Here is an 18226-nt window from a genome sequence, read left to right on the forward strand (position 1 = left end):
AGGATTATCTAAGAAAGTATGCTTGGTGTTTTTTTGTTGTTTGTGTGTGTTTGTTTTTTTGCAAAACATTAATTTAGTTATTAAACTGGCTGCAACATTGCCTGTTATTTGCTCTTCATTGACTTCTTTATAAATCACTTTGATTCATGCCGATGCCTCAAACAATAACTTCAATAATTAATTAACACACATACACATACTTTTCTAAATTTTGCAGAAAACAAATAAATCTTCAATGGTTTATTTCATTTGTCAGGTGCTCATGCCACTTTCAAGGCTTTGTCGACAAGAGTGGTGATTCATATTGCCTATATCAAAACTGACGCCGTCTACATCTGTTATTAATGGTGAAATGGATAAATTTTTTGCTTTGACCTGCTTTGACAATGAATCGCATTGGGAAAAATGTTTTAGTTTTTACAGCAATGAAAAGAATAAAAAAGAAATCCTCTTTTAAAATCTGTTGTTTTTTTGTGCAAAACATGAATTTACTTTACAATTTATTAACCTTGCAGTAGTAGTAGCAGCTTTAATTCACTCTTCATTGACTTCTTTATAAATCAGTTTGTCTCGCTCTTAGGACTCCAAAACAATCACTCTAAAAATTAATTAACACACTGACACACACACATGCGCACCCCTGCACTAGTACTCCTGATGGGTGATAAGTGTTTTTGCTCCCAACAAAGGCTTTTAAACTGGAGATTTTTCAATTTCAATTTTCTACTTTTATTGATCACTCAAAAGCATTTTTTAACTGTGAGCCACATTCACCCTTTCACTCAGAGATCGTTGACAATGTAAGCTTCAGATTCTCGCCCAAGGACATGTTGAGAGAGGAAGCTGAAAGTAGACTGACAATCTCCCAACTACCAGACAGCCACATTTCTTTCTGTAACACAAACTCTACGTTTCAAAATCTCTGAAATATGTGATTTAATGAAGGATATCACTTTTCACATGCTCAACTTTAGATCTCCACACCCAAACAGAAATCTGCGATCTGCACTGAAATCGACCCTGATCTTGAGATCTATTTGTTTTTCTGGTAAAGAAGTTCTACTTTATCCCACTTTTTCCCAGCGGATATCTTAGTTTTGACTGAAACCGTCAATGCAATGAAAAAAAAAATTGGTCAGAATGATCAAAAGCAGTCTAGAAATCACAAAGATCCACACTGACGACAGTTTAATGTCACCATGGACTAATAAGAGGCAGATCTGAAAAGCAGTACCTGCTCTGAAAGCTGCCAGAAAGTGACACCTGAATGCTGTACCTGTCCACATCGACTCAAAGTCTTCTACAGAAAGGTTTTGTAGTAGAGACACTGACCTTCTTCACAAAGCAGTTCCACCATAAACCCTTAATGTAAGTTGTGGTAGTAAGTTAAAATGTGAAAGAGCCAATGGATGAAGATATCTGGCCAAAATGACTAGAAAATGTTTGGATGAAGGTTATAAACTTACAAACAATGTAGGACTTGTTAAGCATGGCAGTGGCAGAAAAGTGCTGCGTGGCTGTTTTGTAGCTGGCGGGATTGAGCCACTGTGCAAAGTTGAATGGATAATGAATTAAAAGTACAGTAGTATGTCCTGCACACCTTATATCCTTCACCAATGACTAGCAAATTGAAATGGACACAAGTGGGTGTTCTAGCATAACACTGATGCCAAACACACCTCAAAATCTTTCATTTTATTGTAGATAAGTAGACTAACATGACACTTCTGGACCGGTCATGACTTTAATCACATGAAAAATTAGAGAATTATGATTTTGAGTACAGTCTGTGGCAAGAAAGCAACCAATTCAGAGAAGCTGCACTAATTCTGCAAAACTTTCAGCTGAACAGCTGCCAGATGCTTGTTAATGACAAGAAAATGCCTGGGAGGATTTACATTTGAGCTGGTATGCATGACGACCATGTGTGTCAAAGAAAATCCACAGTGGATTAAATTTCAAACCCGATCAAAAAAATCATTGCAGCTTTATATTGCACTTCAGTTGTGTGTAGTATTATTTCAAAACGAAGTTCCAATAAACCATTAGATACCATTACATTGTCACATAAATTACAGTGCAACATAACTACAGAGGAGAGGAAAATAAACTCGACATGTCAACTAATGATGACCGATTACTGGTCTGATACCAGAATGATCCTATTAGTGATCACACGTGCACACAGGCATCACGCTGAACATGCAGATTCACAGACAAACACAACTGCCTTTGACAAGGGCAAGCCAGCAAGGCTCCAACGGCCGCCTGGCCTTCAATAGCAGATGGCGGCTCCCAGAGGTTCTCCTGAAACAGACGACCTAGAGGAGCGTTAGAGCCCTCAATTATTATTCGCGTAGCATTCAGGGTTGTGGGCCTTACCTCTTCTATGTCCTTCAGCAGGTACATCATTATGTTTAACAAGCTCTTTAACAACAAAAAAAACAGCTGGAAAAAGCTTGACCTTCACAATCAATGCTTTGACGACATTAGTGGAGGTAAGGAAAAATCTGAGAGCGTCAGAACTTTATTGATTTGTCCTATGCTTCAATAACTATGGATCACGCAGGAATATCCAACGGTGACCTGCATAAACCTTGAGAACCATTTAGAAGAGGGATGAGATCTTTCCCTGAGGAGGAAAGTTGAAAGGGAAACGCAGAGTGTAAACAGTGAAGGATTGAAGTAAGAAGACAATAAGAGAGAGATAACAGGTATGTCATGTGGGCAGAAAAAGAAACAATGAATACAGAGGTGTCCCATGCTGCATGAGCAAAGTCACCCCCTAAAGTATCCCCCACCAGGGCTTTTAAGGGTCAACTAAGTGCTGGGAAGCACATTAGTGTCCACTACATTGCTTGTTCAGATGACTGGAGAAGGAATGAGAGGGACACAGTCCTACCCAGTGAATTATACATACACTCATGGACACACAGGTTATGCTACGCCTCTCTCTTATGTCAACCCTTATTCCTGCCACTGTAAGCTTCTGCCTTATTTCTGCTGACCTGTGTATGGAGGGGTTGACAGAGGTGAGCGTGCAATCTCCCGACGCCCCAAATACAGAGAATTGGATCACCCCTGGTGTGACCTTTTTCCCGAGCGACGCCTTGGCTATCTTCACCTATTGCCATCTTGGGGACCGTTCAGGGAGATGACCCCTGTTTGGTCTCCAGGTCGGTGGATCCTCCGCCACGGCTGTGGGGCAACATGACAACCTATACAAGGAACTGTCAAAACATGTGACTGACACGTCCCCCACCCTCCTCTACCAACACTAACACCCACTGCAGCAAATAACCCCCTACAAATCCCAGGCAGACCAAACCTCGACTCCCTATTTGCTCTCTTGTGTTCCTCAACACAGCATGAAAAATTAGGCCTACACACATTAAAGTTTTTCCTAATAAATACATTTCTGATGGGATTAATAACATGAAATTTACACCACAACTTGGTAACAATTAAAGTAATTTACTCACACAAAGAAATCAAAGGCATGGGGAATAAATGTGAAAAAAATAGTTGCATAAAGGCATAGAAAGCCAAGAATATACCTGAAATCTTTAGGCATTTATAAAGCAATTAATATTGGTTGGTTAAGTCCTAATCGATGTCCTATTCAAAAGTCTCTCAGTACCAAGATATCACACAAGTAGTATCTCATAAATGGTCACAACAAGACTGACCTTCAAAAGGATTATTTCTGAAAAATCAGATGTTGACATTGGTTAACTTACAGACATATTTTGAACTTCAAAATATGTTAGCACCCTAGAGGCCATAAACAATAACCAGAAAAGAAATCACAATTTCCAGTCATTCAGAGATTTAAGATAGAACTGGAATTACATTTTGCCCCACCCAAAAAAAAAAAAAAAGGTAGAAAAATCAGTCAGAATTACTTTGCTCACGGCACAACACTCCACTGCTGGAGAAAAAGGATATTGCTGCTTGTTCAAAGCTTTACAGCAAAATAACCCGATGAAATAATAGATGAACATAGTTCAATCAGACGAGACCAAGACTAAACCATTCAGACGTGATTCGATACAGCAGGTTTAGAGATAAAAAGCCTTTCCACATCCTCCAAAGACACCATGTGTGGTATCAGACTGTTTCTCAGAAAATGGTGCTAACAAATGTCCATATAACTGAAAAGAGCATGAATGGAGAAACGGACCACTACCTTCTTGATAAGATTTTTAAGACTGAACAACATGAGAGTTTGTCAACAAGTTAATCATCCAAACCCAAGGTGGAAGAATCTCAAGTGTTTCCAGAAAAAGAAAACAAAGGTGCTAGAGTAGCTCAGTTATTCATCAGACTTGAATCCAACTGAAAATCTTTGGAAAGATTTTAAGATCAATTTGCGTCAAAGAGGCCTCCAGAGCTTTCAATGTTTAAAGTAATTTTCTTTGGGAAAAATGGATTAATATCACATCTGAGCAATGCACATAACTCGTACTTCCACACAGTAGATATCATGAAGATACCACAAGCAAAGAGGGGATTTTTCTGTAAGTAGGTTATTCGGTGCCATTCTAAATTTTTGCACATAGCTTGATTTTTGACAGATTTCTGGTGATTTCTTTGTACTTATGGATTACTTTGGTTGCTACCAACATCTAGTGTGAATTCTAGGTCAATGAGTTCAATAGAAAAACACTGATCAAATACTGTTCAGTAAAAAGTTTCTATGTTGTATGTTGCTCATGCACACATATGGTGCTACTCTGGATTTATTGTGTGGAACAGCTGACAACTGCATGATTTTTAGGGACAGAAGTGTTCAGAATCAAGGCCACAAGTCTGGCTCGATCCAAACGAAGGAAGAGGTTACACAGTGACGAAACCAGAACAAGCGCACTCCGTGTTTTTTAGTCGCGTCTACTTTGTCCATCTCATTGTGCTTCATTTCGTCAGTGCCACAAGGGCAGTCTGATCACGCACCGTTCTCCATAAATCACAATGTGTCCCATGCCTTCGCTGTACCTGCGGAGGAGAATGGTGCACAAAATAAACACAAACAAATTGCAGGCACACACAGAGGAAAGGAACCCGTACACACAAGCACAAAAAGAGGCCCCCCCGCTGGGAGCAAAAGAGCTACAGTACTCCCTACATCGACAGTGGCCTAGATAAACACAATACACACAAAAGAGTCACCCCATGAAAATAACCCTCCATCTAAGCATCACTGCACTTATCTACTCATAAACATAGGGATAAATCAATTCAGTGAGAAACACATGTTTTTTTCTCTCATTTGAAATTACAGCTGCGGGACCAAAGCTAGCATGATAGCATAGGTCAAATTCACTAACCTCGTCTCTCCATGGCAACAGTCTACCTCTTACAAAAAAAAGACTCTGTGTGGTTTGCTGAAGTCATTGAGAGAGAAAGAGTGGTTTTTTCTCTCTCTTCTTTTTTCTGACATGCGAATGTGTGTGCAGAGAGAGTGTTGGTGTATGTGGGTGCACAAGAAAGAGTGCATGCAAGTGTATATGTTCTCATGAAGGTATATATCTGCAGATCTGCGCTCGAGCTGGGCGCCTGAGACGACAACCCTGTTATCACAGCGTCTGTATTAGCATCGCAACGTTTCGCCGCTTTGTTTTACTCTGACCTGTATAATCAGTGTCACATTAGCAACACAACAAATCAAACGGTGTGATCCCCCTCCTCTCCCCTCACCCTGAAACCTTTAACACACACACACACACACACACACGCACACACGTAACCACATGCGTGCCACACGTCCGCCTTCATGTTTCCAGCTGGCTACCATGTGCTGTCAAACAGATGTTAATTAATATGATAACTAATAGTTGTCACTTAACACAGAAGGTTTCAAAAACAGCAGTTTAATTCAGCCTCTTTTTGTTTAAATCATGACATTTTATTTATAGTTCTTTTTTTTCTCTAAAAGTTCAATTTATTATTTGTAAAGACAACAAATTAATTTTTTCAAAAATAAACTTTAAATAATTAAAAACCACAACAAACTGCTCTAGTGATCCACAGCATCGTCACCACCACAAAATAACAAATAAATAAAAGTGTTCCTAAAGCTATATTAAGACAAATAAATAAAAAAGGAATAAAGGTTTAAGGAAATGGAAAAAAGAAATTCTCAAGTAAATATGAGCTTTAAAGGGAAATTTATCTTTTCCATCTTGACTCAAAGATAATATGTCCCACTACCATAAAACATAAGAGGGAGTCACTAATATAATAAGTTGAAATGATTTAAATACTTTTGTTCACATGTATGTATTTTTTATTTTAATTTTTTTTAACCTATGTATACTTTTTTATGTGCTCTTGCTTTTTCCCCCTCAAAAGTGGCTTTTAAGGTAACACTATCAATAACTCCTGGTTCTTCTACAACTAGATTGCAATTTATTTATTTTTCATTTCCCTGGTTTGTAAAAATAAAGCACTCTCCTATTGACCGTCTATTTAAATAGCAAAATTATAGAAAAAACATCTGTCAAACTTTGACTTAGGGTCTGCTTATTAAACCGTTTTATTACCATCAGCCGACTCCTTACTTCAAAAGAAAAATTTGCAATTTTATAAAACTTACAGTAGAAGAAAATCAGCCATGTGAAATAAAATACAGTGATTAATCTCAGCCCCAGCATAGTGATGCAGTAAACATTTACTTTCTAAAACTAAAAGGTTCTGATAATCTAACCTCTGAATTACTTCAGATTATTTTTGATATTTAAACATTTTTATACTCCAAAAAAAAAAAGACATTTTGTTGCCATGAATGTTCCGCAATGTTTATGTTACCAAAACAAAAACATGTCATGTATTGTTAAGGAGGTAAGTGAAATTTGATGAAATAGTAAAGAACATTTTATTGCTGTGATTGTTTTTCAGTTTCTTGGTTTCTTCATGAAAACAGAATCAAATTAAAGCATCATTTTGATCATGGATCTTTTAATTACAATTCTGACTACAGTTGTGGATCTTTTGGCACATATTTGCATTTAAATTTGATTTCTGCAGTTTTTGAGAAGTTTGAAATGAAAGGGGATCCAGATGACAAAGAATATATACACGAATTAATTATTGATGATTAATTGCAATATATCTTTAATTAAAAATATTTGCCTTTGATTATTATGTTAACCCATTTAAGTCTTTAACACAAAAAAATCAAGAGAAAATCTTAATTACATAGGTGTTTTTGATGAATTCATCATAGTTCCTAATACCTAAAAGTGAAAGAGATTCTACTTTCTTCAAATGCTAAATATTACTTAATATACTAAAATGAGAAACATAAAAAGGTACCAAGCTTAATGAGAAGAACACACAACCCTAAGAGATAAACCTTCTGCTTACAGGAAAAAAAAAATTAATAAGTGCTAATTTTCTTTAAAAATAGCAAAAAATCAAAAGGAAAGCCTGCATCCGCTCCGCTTCTTCTACTGTACACCCTCCAGTCTTGCAGGAAAGAAAAGGAGAAGAAAGGGCAAAGAGAGGAAGGAAGAACTTGAGTTGAAGGGAGAAGAAGAGGAAGAAAAGGAGAAAGAAGACAGACTGTGGCAGATGGGCAAAAATACAAGTGCGGAAAAGGCAAGACGGGAAGAGGGGTCTTGAAAGGAGAAGGAAAGCAGACAGAGGGACGGATTGAGGAAGGGAGAAGGAGGCGTACCGTAGGAGATCCAGCTGACATTAACGGGTGAGTTTATGAGATGTGATGATTAGCTAAATCCTGCTAATCAATGACACATTCACGCGGGTTCCTGCTCTGTTGCTAAACACTAATTGGTCTATTCTGCAGCAAATGGGGAGATGCTGTTTCCCACTTCACCGGGAGCAATGTGAGCTGACACGGGGGCACACATGGGTGCACACACAGACATGTGTCAAATCTCGCTTGTGTGCACATACTGTACATCTGTAGCGGATTCTGGGACATAAAAGGTCAAATTGAGGCTGATTCAATTTGAAAGTGGATGAGGACTGGAGGATCCTGCTCAACTACCCCACCTTCCATCCCCACCCAACAATAAGGAGAGAATGGGATCCTGAAGCAGGCTGGTTGAGCCTGCAGAGTGGAAGGAGGAGGTGCGTGGGCGTGTGCGTGTGTGTGCAGCGGGAGTCCTAAATTCAATTTCACTTTGTTGAGTATTTAGATAATGTCCCCTAATGTAATGCTGGGCGGTGAGTGGATCCACAGTATAGCTGCCATTGTGATTAATAACAATGCAGCAGCAGCGCCATCAATGTTTGAACACGAGCATTGCATGACTGAGCCGCAAACCGAAATCGTTACACCTCAGGGACAGAGACAAGAGTTAAACCTGCACCCACGTTGAATGTACATGCATCTGCATAGACAAATTTCATAAAGTGCACCTGTTAACCACGCATGCAAAAAGTTCCTCACAGTGCACACACACCTTCAATCAGTGCTGCATTAGAAATGTAAGCAGGATAGAAATGCAAATCAAGGAGAGCGGTAACCCGTTTTTTAAATTGTATTTCTTATTTACACACAGTTACTGTACAAAGTACTGCTGATATGGAGAGCCATTTCAGCCAAAATTAAATAAATAAATAAATAGGGAAAAAGAAAAATAGGGAAATGAAAAAGCCCAGGAAGAAATAAATCTGGGAATAAAAAATTGTATAAATGAATAAATATAAATGGGAGTAAATATGTCATTTACTCATTTATTTGTTTATTTTACCCATTTATTTATTTATTTATTTATTTAATTTTGGCTGAAATGGCTCTCCATACATCGATCTTGCAGTGTTCCAGTAAACAAAATTGTTCCATGGCTTTGGGAAGCATTTGCAAATTAAATCATATTAACATTGTTCACAGATTCATAGAGAAAAGTTGAGTGCAGCAAATGGATTAAAAATAGCAATATGGGTCATGTTTTCTTATCAGCAGAACATAATTAAGTGTTTAAGTGTTTCAAATGAAAGAAAATACCACATTAAGAACACTAAAAATGAGAATTCAACATATAATATATATATTTTTTTTTTTAAAAAACACAGAGGGAACAAAAACATTTACAGAGCAAAGAATCCTTAACCTTGGAGGATTATAGTAGTCCTAATATTTTCACTCTCTCAAAGCACTCACTCACACAGCACATCCAGAGCACAATAAGTGCGGTCAGCGTATTCCTCTCTGAGAGTGCCGGTGGTTAACAGTGCTTTGCGTTGAAGAGGAGGACAAGAGGAGGGCTCACTCCAACACATGACTGTTTCAACCTAAATATTAGAGCAGAGTGGGGACTCTCCCACTCTGCACAGAGCGCACATCCTGTAGTGTGTCTGTGCAATGGAGCAAATGCAATTTTGAGCAGATGAGAGGCTGTTTGGCGGTAAATAGAGTTGCTATTATTCTTTTAACCTGTTAGATTGCCAGCCTCGCTACAACACACACAAATGGCTGGGATAAGACAGAAACCAGAGACACATGAGATAAGTACTGCATTTAGTGACAAGCAGAGGAACATATTTACCTCAAAACTGAATGCTTAAATTTTATTCAGTTACTGTCAGAAAGAGGGTTTTGAGTAAATAGACTTTTAAGGATGGTATGTCTTTAACATGAACACTTGCAATTCAGTATAATTTTCCCCATTCAGAAATGAACTGTGCTGTGACGCTAAACGAAAAAGCATCGCAGAAATGAATTTATGCAGACATATGTTTTCTAATGTGCTTCCTTTTATTTTGAAACTAAGTTGGATGGGCGAGACCATATTTAAGATAAATGATACTATTGCTGCAATACATGATATCCAAATGTGAAGAAAAAAAGACATACTGAACTGATTGAATTTGTGGTGGACTTAATGTTGACAGCTGCTTGACACAAAGCAGTAAAAGAAGCAACTCATAGACCATTCTTCTATTTATTGACACCCCTGGAAAAGATGTGCAAAAAATCTTTATTGGAGTATAGCATAATCTTCAACAGGAAATATATGTATATATTTTTTAATTTGCTGCTAATGAAAGATGGGTCTTCAACCATTTCTCAACTTCTCTAGATCCTCCGGAGCGCTGGAACTTTTCTTAATAGGGTTTAAGAACATTTTTCTGTTGAAAGACCATCATGACCCATTTTCAACTTTTTGATACGCAGAACCAAACATATTTAAAATCTTCTGCTACAACACGATGCCATATGAACACTGCAAAAACACAAAATCTTACAAAGTATTTTTTGTCTTGTTTCTAGTACAAATATCTTAGTTTACATGAATTAAAACAAAACTAATTGAAAAGTAACTTATCAGCAAGATAGGTTACTTTTTAATAGCTTGTCTTAAGTAAATAATTCCTTAATATTGATGAAAAAGTTCTAGTCCCATTGGCAGATTATCTAACTTTCAACATGGGAAAATTGTCTTGTTGTAAGTAAATTTATCTGCGAGTGGAACTAGGACATTTTCATCAATATTAAGGAATTATTTTCTTAAATCTTGCTGATAAGTTATTTGCAAATTAGTTTTGTCTTATTTCAAGAGTAATAAGATATTTGCACTAGAAACAAGACTTAAATATACTTGGTAGGGTTCTGTGTTTTTGCAGTGACCATCAAGAGTCTCAGTGCCAAAGGGAAACAAGACAAAATCAGTTTCTCCACCAGACCTAATAGTGGGTTATAGATTATTTTACATAGTCATAACTCCATTAAAGTTCCATCAGCATTTAGCAAAGTATCAAGTTTTTGATAGGCAGGTCATACGGACAAGTTTAAAGTCAATTACCTATATTCCAGTTTGATTATTGAAGTCAACTTCAGTTTATTAGTCAAATAGGTCAGAATGTTTGCTACCTAAGGAAATCCAGTCTGTCACAACGATTCACTGACTTGTAACAATCACTTCCACTGGTAGAAAATGTAGCGTCAGTGCACAGTCGAGTGCACCGAGTTGCTAACTGTGCAGCAATCCCTCAAACTGAACATGCCTGTAGCAGTAGGAAAGGAAAACTCCCCTTCAACTGGACAAACCTCCAGTAGAACCAAGGACCAACTGGATCTTTGAGAAGATGAACTCTTTGCTGCATTTCTCTGACAACAAGGCTCATTTACTTTTCTGACTGTGGATAGTGGAAAAATAAATGTGAGTTCTCATCAAGTTTGTTTATCATATAAATATATATAAGCATTTTGTCATTATAAAAGAGCTACTAAGGCAAAAATGTGTCTGTCATATTTGTACCTAATCCAAACAGAATGTTTTGAAACCTAGTTACAGTTTTTGTAAACTCTTGAATCAATGTAATAAAAGTCTAAATAAAAATGTTTAGTTTGTAATATTTAGTAGGTTTGCAAATAACTGCTGATTTTATTTTTAAAATAGTTAATGATGTACAGTCTTTTTGAAAAACACAAAAAATGTACAAGTTAAAGATAGGATGCTTCAAAATTCTTTACCGTGTGCTAATCCTACTCTAATAAAAAAAACATTCATTTTTGAGGTATTTTACGTGTCTATACTGGAGATGGTAATGATGAAATAGAAGCTCTATCCCGTCAAATAATAAACAATGTATTTTAAAATTCCTGTAATTAAGTGTAGAATATCCCTCTGCAATTTACTCTTTGTCACTCTCACTTACATCTCGGCATGCAGACAAAATGCTAATAATGTTATCGCCTCAGATCACCAGCTCAGCAGATCCCATCGACGTCTCTTACAATAACTCAACATACGCACGCACACACCTACACACACAGCTCTGTGGCCTCCGTCAATAGGACGTTAAGGGTTTTGGCACTAATGACCAGTGTAGAGATAAGGGAGGAGAGGTTAATGTGTTGCTGTGGGTGATCAAGATAAGACCGATCCCTTCAAGCCCGCACACAATGAGACAGTGAGAGACAAAAGTAAGAGTGGACACACACAAAACAGGAGCTGCAAGAGGGAACTGAGTTAGAAAAAAAAGTAACATATTTTCACCAGAGTCTCATTTTCTTATTAAATTCAATGTATTTGGATCAATGGTGTGCAATTAAACATACACACAGCAGAACAGAACACAAAACTCAGGCACACAAAAAAAAAAAAGCTGAATAGCCACTGTCAATCCCACGTCCCACTGAATGGATTATTGGTGCAGCTCAAAAGACAAACCAAATATACGACCCTGTCCTGCATACAAAAGGACTTTATTTGACTGCTTTCTTTGTGCAAGTCAGGATATATGTGTTCACACATGAATACGTCCACGTTATGCGTGTGTTTATCTCTGCTGATGTCTTTGCTCGGAGTATTGTTAGCATCGGGGTGTGGGCAATTTGTTGTGATTGCTGTTTAAGGTCCTTTTTCAGTTTCAAAGGAAGTAAATGTACTTAAATATCTGCATGCATCTATGCCCACAATGCACACACATTCACACCCTTTGAGTGAAAGTAGCATAAAATTGCCACACACACACAAACACACGCACACACCCCTCCTCCATCTGTGTGGCCAGGCTGGGTCGGCTGACATTTGGACACTTGTCAATCATCTCTTTCAATAGCCAAGCGGCAGGAAAAATGGAGTCAGGGGGTCAGCAACTCAGTGTATCGCCATGGCAACAGCTGCACTGAAGTTCATACGCCTGCTGGGCCTGAAGTCCTGAGTGTGCGCGCGTTTGCATGTGTGTGTGAGAATGTCCATTTTGTTTCTGCACTCGAGTGTGTGTGAGTGCGTGTCGGGGTGGGTGTGTGTGTGCGTGTGTGTGTGTGTGCATGCGGGCTTACGTGTCCAATTGTTCCCCATCAGCCAGAGGCAAATACTCCTCCCATTTTAGCTCTTCCACCTCTCACCTTGTTGCCTCGCATGCAGCTTTAGCCTTTTCTACCCTCCTTCCTCTTGCTCAAGATTTTTTTAACCTCTCTCCTCTAACCAGCAGGTCAAGGAACAAGGCCCCGCAGGAAGTACAGCATCCAAAAAAAGAGAGAGTACTTAACCTTTCACCACCTCCGCCTCTCCCTCTTTTTGGCCCCGCTGCCTCTTGCCGTTTCCCTCGTCCTTGCCAGTCTGTGCGTCTCTGTTTCTCTCTAAACCTAATTGTTCTCTCACCTCGCCTTAGATGTGCATTTATTCTATTCGCCTGCGTTGCATTTGGCCTTTGTTTATGAGCGTGTGAGAGAAGCACACATTTGTTATCCCATCTCGAGTATAAGCATTGCTGCGTGCAGTCAAGGCACAAGAAAACAGAGAAGACTGAGCCACAACAAACTATGTTGAGTCTGCGCCACCGGCGGTCTGTTTAGGGAATGAATGCAGAGGATAATTTGTGTTCTCAGTCTGTGTAAAATGGCTCAGAGGACAATCTGCGGACCCGTTTGTGGAACACTTATCGCAGAGAGGTTCAGCCGCACCATTCATCCTCTGGAACCCCAGCAGACACACTATCTGCTCAAACTGTAATGACAGAAACCACACAATAAAAAAATAATAAAAACTAACAGGTACAACAACTTGTAGCTCTGGGGAAAAAATATCTTGCATGAGAATTAACTTATATTGCACTTTTGCAGTGCCTTGCAAGAGTATGTTTCCAAATTTTGTTGTATTACAGCCACCAGCATTCATGTCAGAGTTATATATGATGGACCAACAGAAGTAGCACATAATTGCCAGGTGGAAGGGAAAGGATATGTAGTTTTCCAACATTTTAACCAATAAAAATCAGAAAGATTTAATCTCATTTACACTGACACCTCTAAATACAAACTGTCTCAAGAAGCACCTGCACTTACAATTGTATGTAGTTCATTATCATTGTACATCCAGTAGTTCTGTGAAGGTCTCAGAGGTTTTGGTAGAGAACAAACCAGACAGATCAGTAAGAAAGAAGGATTAGGTTCAGAAACAATATCCAAAACTTTAAACATCTCACTGCACTTCATTCAATCCATCAACCAAACACTAGAACAAATATGACACAACGGCAATCCAATGAAGACATGACACTTCACCTAAACTAACAACATTTGCAAGGAGAGGATTTATCCAAAAAAGAAACCAAAAGCCTAAAAAAACTCTGAAGGAGTTGCAGAAATCACATGTTTTGACCAACATGTGAAAAGTTACGCATTGTGAAAAAGCACCTTTAATTCAACATCCCTGCAGTGAACCAAGGTGGTGGCAGCATCATGCGGTGGGGATGGTTTTCTTTAGCAGAGTGAGAATCAGATCAGAGTTGATGGTAGGAGAGATGAAGCAACATACAGGGTAGTCCTGGAAAAAAAACCTGGTGGAGGCTGCAAGCAGGTTGGATAGAGGTTCAACTTCCAATCTGTGCTGGAACCTGAACATGGATCCAGAACAATGGCATGGCTCAAAGCAACTTCAAATCATAGATTAAGTCAAGATGTAGATCCAATCAAGCCTGTACTTTCCTTTTTTGCAAAGTAGTATGAGTTCAGTTTGCAGATTGGCAAAGATGGTAGAAACCTGCTACTGAAGATTTGCTGCTGTAATGGCACAGAAGGATACTGCCACTAATTATTGACTCAGAGAGTAGGAAAACAAAAACAAATGCTTAGCTTTTTTTTTTAATCTTTGTTTATATAGACCTTTGAAAATCATGTACATTTTTTTTCCAACATCACAATTCTGCATGTGGAGTGTTGGTCTGACAAAAATACACTGATGTTTGTGGTTTCAGGGTAAAAATGTGAACATGTTTGTGGTGCATGAGTACTTCAAAAGGCAGTTTATACAAGCAGATAGAGGCATTATAAAGCAAAGTTATATTTTTTGCATTTTGAAAAGCAGTCGACTGAGCAACGGTGATATAAGTTAAAAGATAGTCTTTAGTTTGCATTCCCTGTCAGCATAACCAGTGATTTTACAAGTAAAATCTGCTGCTAATAGCTGTTTGATGTGGATTAACATGCTCCATTACCCCAATGTACCAACACTGCCAGAATCATTAGCGACATGCACACACGGCTACACTAGATGCAGACCAATGCTGCTCCATCCAAATCTGTCTAACAGTTTGTGTGTGTCTGCACTCACACTCACACACACCCCTACTCAGTCCAACGCTCTCCCTCTTCCCAGTTTCCATCAATGGTGACTGGAATGGCGTAATTCTGGGGGATAATTCATGGATAATTTTGGGATAATCTCCAGCAAACCATTCGAAGCACTGCCACCCAGTTTGCCCACAGCCTGATTACCAGGCACCGAATGCCAGCCACTTGTAGTGACCAGCGCCGCCAGCAACCACTCTGCTGCATGAAAATAAACAAAAACAAGGCAGAGAACACCCAGCGGGGAAACATCCAGCTCTGGTCATGTAGAGAACCGCAAAGTAATTAAAGACTCTGTCAAAAAGAAAGTTGACTCTATGTCCTTGGGTTTTAACATATACATGATTTGATCTTCACCGACTTCTAAAGATGGTTTAAATCTAATCTCCAGAATATAAAGCCACTGATTCCAACAGATGAGGGCAAAACGGAAAATTTTGTGAGGGGGTGGGGGGTAAAACTACACTAAAAAAAACTCTAAATATACAGACAATACATAAAAACTTATTTTTATGTATGAGCATTAGGCAATTTGATTACACTTTGTTATCTGCAAAAGCATCCATATGTGGAAAGTCCGTTTTCAATTCTCAAACACAAGCCAGCGCAAACTCACACATATAGTTATAAGTATTTTCATTATGCATCATTGCCATCTTGTGGACAAGTTACCATGGGATCAACACAAAATATAATCACGATTAAATACTCAGCTTTTCAGTCCTAATTAGTCATAGTCATATCAGAAAGCCAGTTTATCATATTTAATGAAACATGGACATCTGCCTCTTTATATTAGACCAGTGAAATGTGGCTTTACACCGAGTCCAAATTTATCGCTTAAGACTCACGTAGTGCTCTGACGCTCTCTGTCTACAGGTGATGGAATTTGGTGAACATCTTAATAAATGCTGCCATCTAGTGGATAAAATGAAAAAACTCAGCCTTCCGTGTGTTAATACTTCACCCGAGTTATGATCAGGACCACAGCATATAGTATAGTACTTTAAAACAAGAACAGGAAGATTTTTTTAATCAATATGTTGAAATTAATATTTAATTTTCTTGCTTTCATAGCTTGATTCTTTGTCTATAATGTTTAAATGTGAATGATCCATCTCAAAACAATTGACATTTGTTCAAAAGAGTAAAATATTTCTTGAAAGTTCATAGAACAGCATGAATAACAAACCCTGAACTACCTGAAATCACAAGTTTCTTAATATAAAAGTGGAAGACTGAATGTTGTATTAAAAGCTAACCTCAAGAAGGTGTGTTTAATGACAAGTGAACTTTTAAATTGCTTTCTTTCATAATATAAAATCTTCCTGTTACGTCTGCAATTTTCTGTTTTAAAAAGTGATCTAATCAAATATGGCTATTTACAGTTTCGGCAGAAAAGGTATCTAAAATAAAAAAGTTATAACCTTTGAAGGAGTCATTAGCATTTTTGTAGCGTGTGCACACAACAAGAAAAACTAACATCCATGAGCATGCAAACATGTGCTAAGATAAGCACTTAGTTCAAGTGCACTTCAAAAGTGCTCTTTCAAATTTACTTACCATTTCAAAAAAATGTCCCTGGTGTACAGCAGGTTTTCATTTGAAGCCTTGTTTTCAGGTAGCGTCCAAAGCATTTTCTAGGTAATATAATAATACAGATATTAAGTGTCACAGCAGCGCAGATCCTCTACAGGAAGCGGGGGATCTCCTCAGTCAGCCTGCATCTCCACGCAGCACTCACGTCCAGCTCAGTTTTCTCGTGTCCTTAGAAGTGAGAAACTCTTCCCCCACTTTCAAAACGGTTGAACTCCACAGAGAGGCACAGCCCTGACCTGCAGAATTATTCATGACAACAGTGAGCAGATCATATGCACAGACCGGCGAAGCAAAGAAGAGGCATGGCTCACCTTTTTTTCTTTTCCTCCCTCCTTCCAGATTTCAAACCTCGGCAGCAACACCAGCATCCTCTCGCCACCGTTCCCTCTGCTCTGTCCCTGCACTTGACCGCTCGTCTCTATCAGCTCCCCGCCACTCTAGTTTTGATGATACTTTTACTCACTTGGCTTCCTCCAAAACCAGTCACCTGTAGCCATTTTCCAATCTCCTACCCACCCACCACCTCTCGCCTCGTCCTTATCTTGTCCATCTCGCCCGTTCCTGTCATTTTCACCTCTCTCACTCCAACTCACTTCTCACTCCTGCCCACTTAAAGTCCTTTCACTTGCTCTATTAAATCCTTCGCCCCTACCCAACCATTACCAATTTTCCTTGACCCACTGTTTGCTATTAGCCCCTCGTCTTCCTCCTCCCCTCCACTCTCCATCGCTGTCTCTGCCTATCCTCCTTATATATCCTCAGCCTTCGCTTTGCCTTCTCCCCATCTCCAGCGGCATGAATATATTATTATCTACACAATGGAGCCCTGCTTATTGTTTATGAATTACCAGCCTTGCAGCCAAACAAAGCCTATTTTCATAAGAAACCTCCATTTCATTTCAGCTCCAATTAGATTGGGGGCTAAAGAATAGGAGTCCTCAGGCCTCAGCCCCTAAGGATGGCAGGTCCATTCAGCTTCATTCAATGGGGCCTTATTGCTTTCCCATACAAAAGAGCACGTGGATGGGCTTTCAGACTGAAACACCAACCAAAAATGACTGTGAGACAGTACTGTACAATAACAAATCTTTAAAGAAAGGACACAGAGTGCTTATCCTCCCATCCATCAATTCATCCCTCACTCTCTGCTTTCTTCCTCTCCTCCGTCGGTATATTGTAAGACCTGGACATTAATGACAGACAGTTGAAAGAGAAAAGGAGAGAAAGAAAGAGAGGAAGAAAGAGGCAAAGCAGCTCAGTTTTTCACAATACATGTCAAGTCTAAATGATCACTGGCTGCTGAATAGTCGAGGGGAAGGCAGAAGAAATGAGTCGTGTGCTTGGATGTGTGTGCGTACAGCTGATTGATTCTCTGCTTTGAGAAGAGAGAGAAAAGACTGAAGGAAGGAGAGTGGAAGACCTTGATGCTTTTTCTTCCTTTTTTTTATGAGCTCTGCAACAGCCAGAGGAGGTTGGAGTCTTATTATGGAGCAGCCGCGTTGACAAGCTGTCACTCCATCCTGGTAACAAGAAACAGTCAAAGTGAGGAGATGGTAGGGAAGGTCAGAGATCTGACAATAA

At 38.9% G+C, this 18226-nt stretch overlaps 1 protein-coding gene across 1 annotated transcript in view; it reads right to left on the bottom strand.

Annotated features, from left to right (window-relative positions):
• Positions 1-17440, bottom strand: part of LOC102225865 (transcription factor Sox-1a) — a 104004-nt gene extending 86564 nt beyond the window's left edge. Inside the window, exons 1-2 of the transcript XR_002752976.1 lie at positions 16957-17440; positions 16610-16881 (exon numbers count right to left, since the gene is read on the bottom strand). The gene's annotated coding sequence lies outside the window, so the exon portion shown is untranslated. The remainder of the gene's footprint in view (positions 1-16609; positions 16882-16956) is intronic.
• Between the last annotated feature and the right edge of the window lie 786 nt (positions 17441-18226).

This window comes from Xiphophorus maculatus, chromosome 7 (genome assembly GCF_002775205.1).
Source record: "Xiphophorus maculatus strain JP 163 A chromosome 7, X_maculatus-5.0-male, whole genome shotgun sequence".
Taxonomy (NCBI): Eukaryota; Metazoa; Chordata; class Actinopteri; order Cyprinodontiformes; family Poeciliidae; genus Xiphophorus; species Xiphophorus maculatus.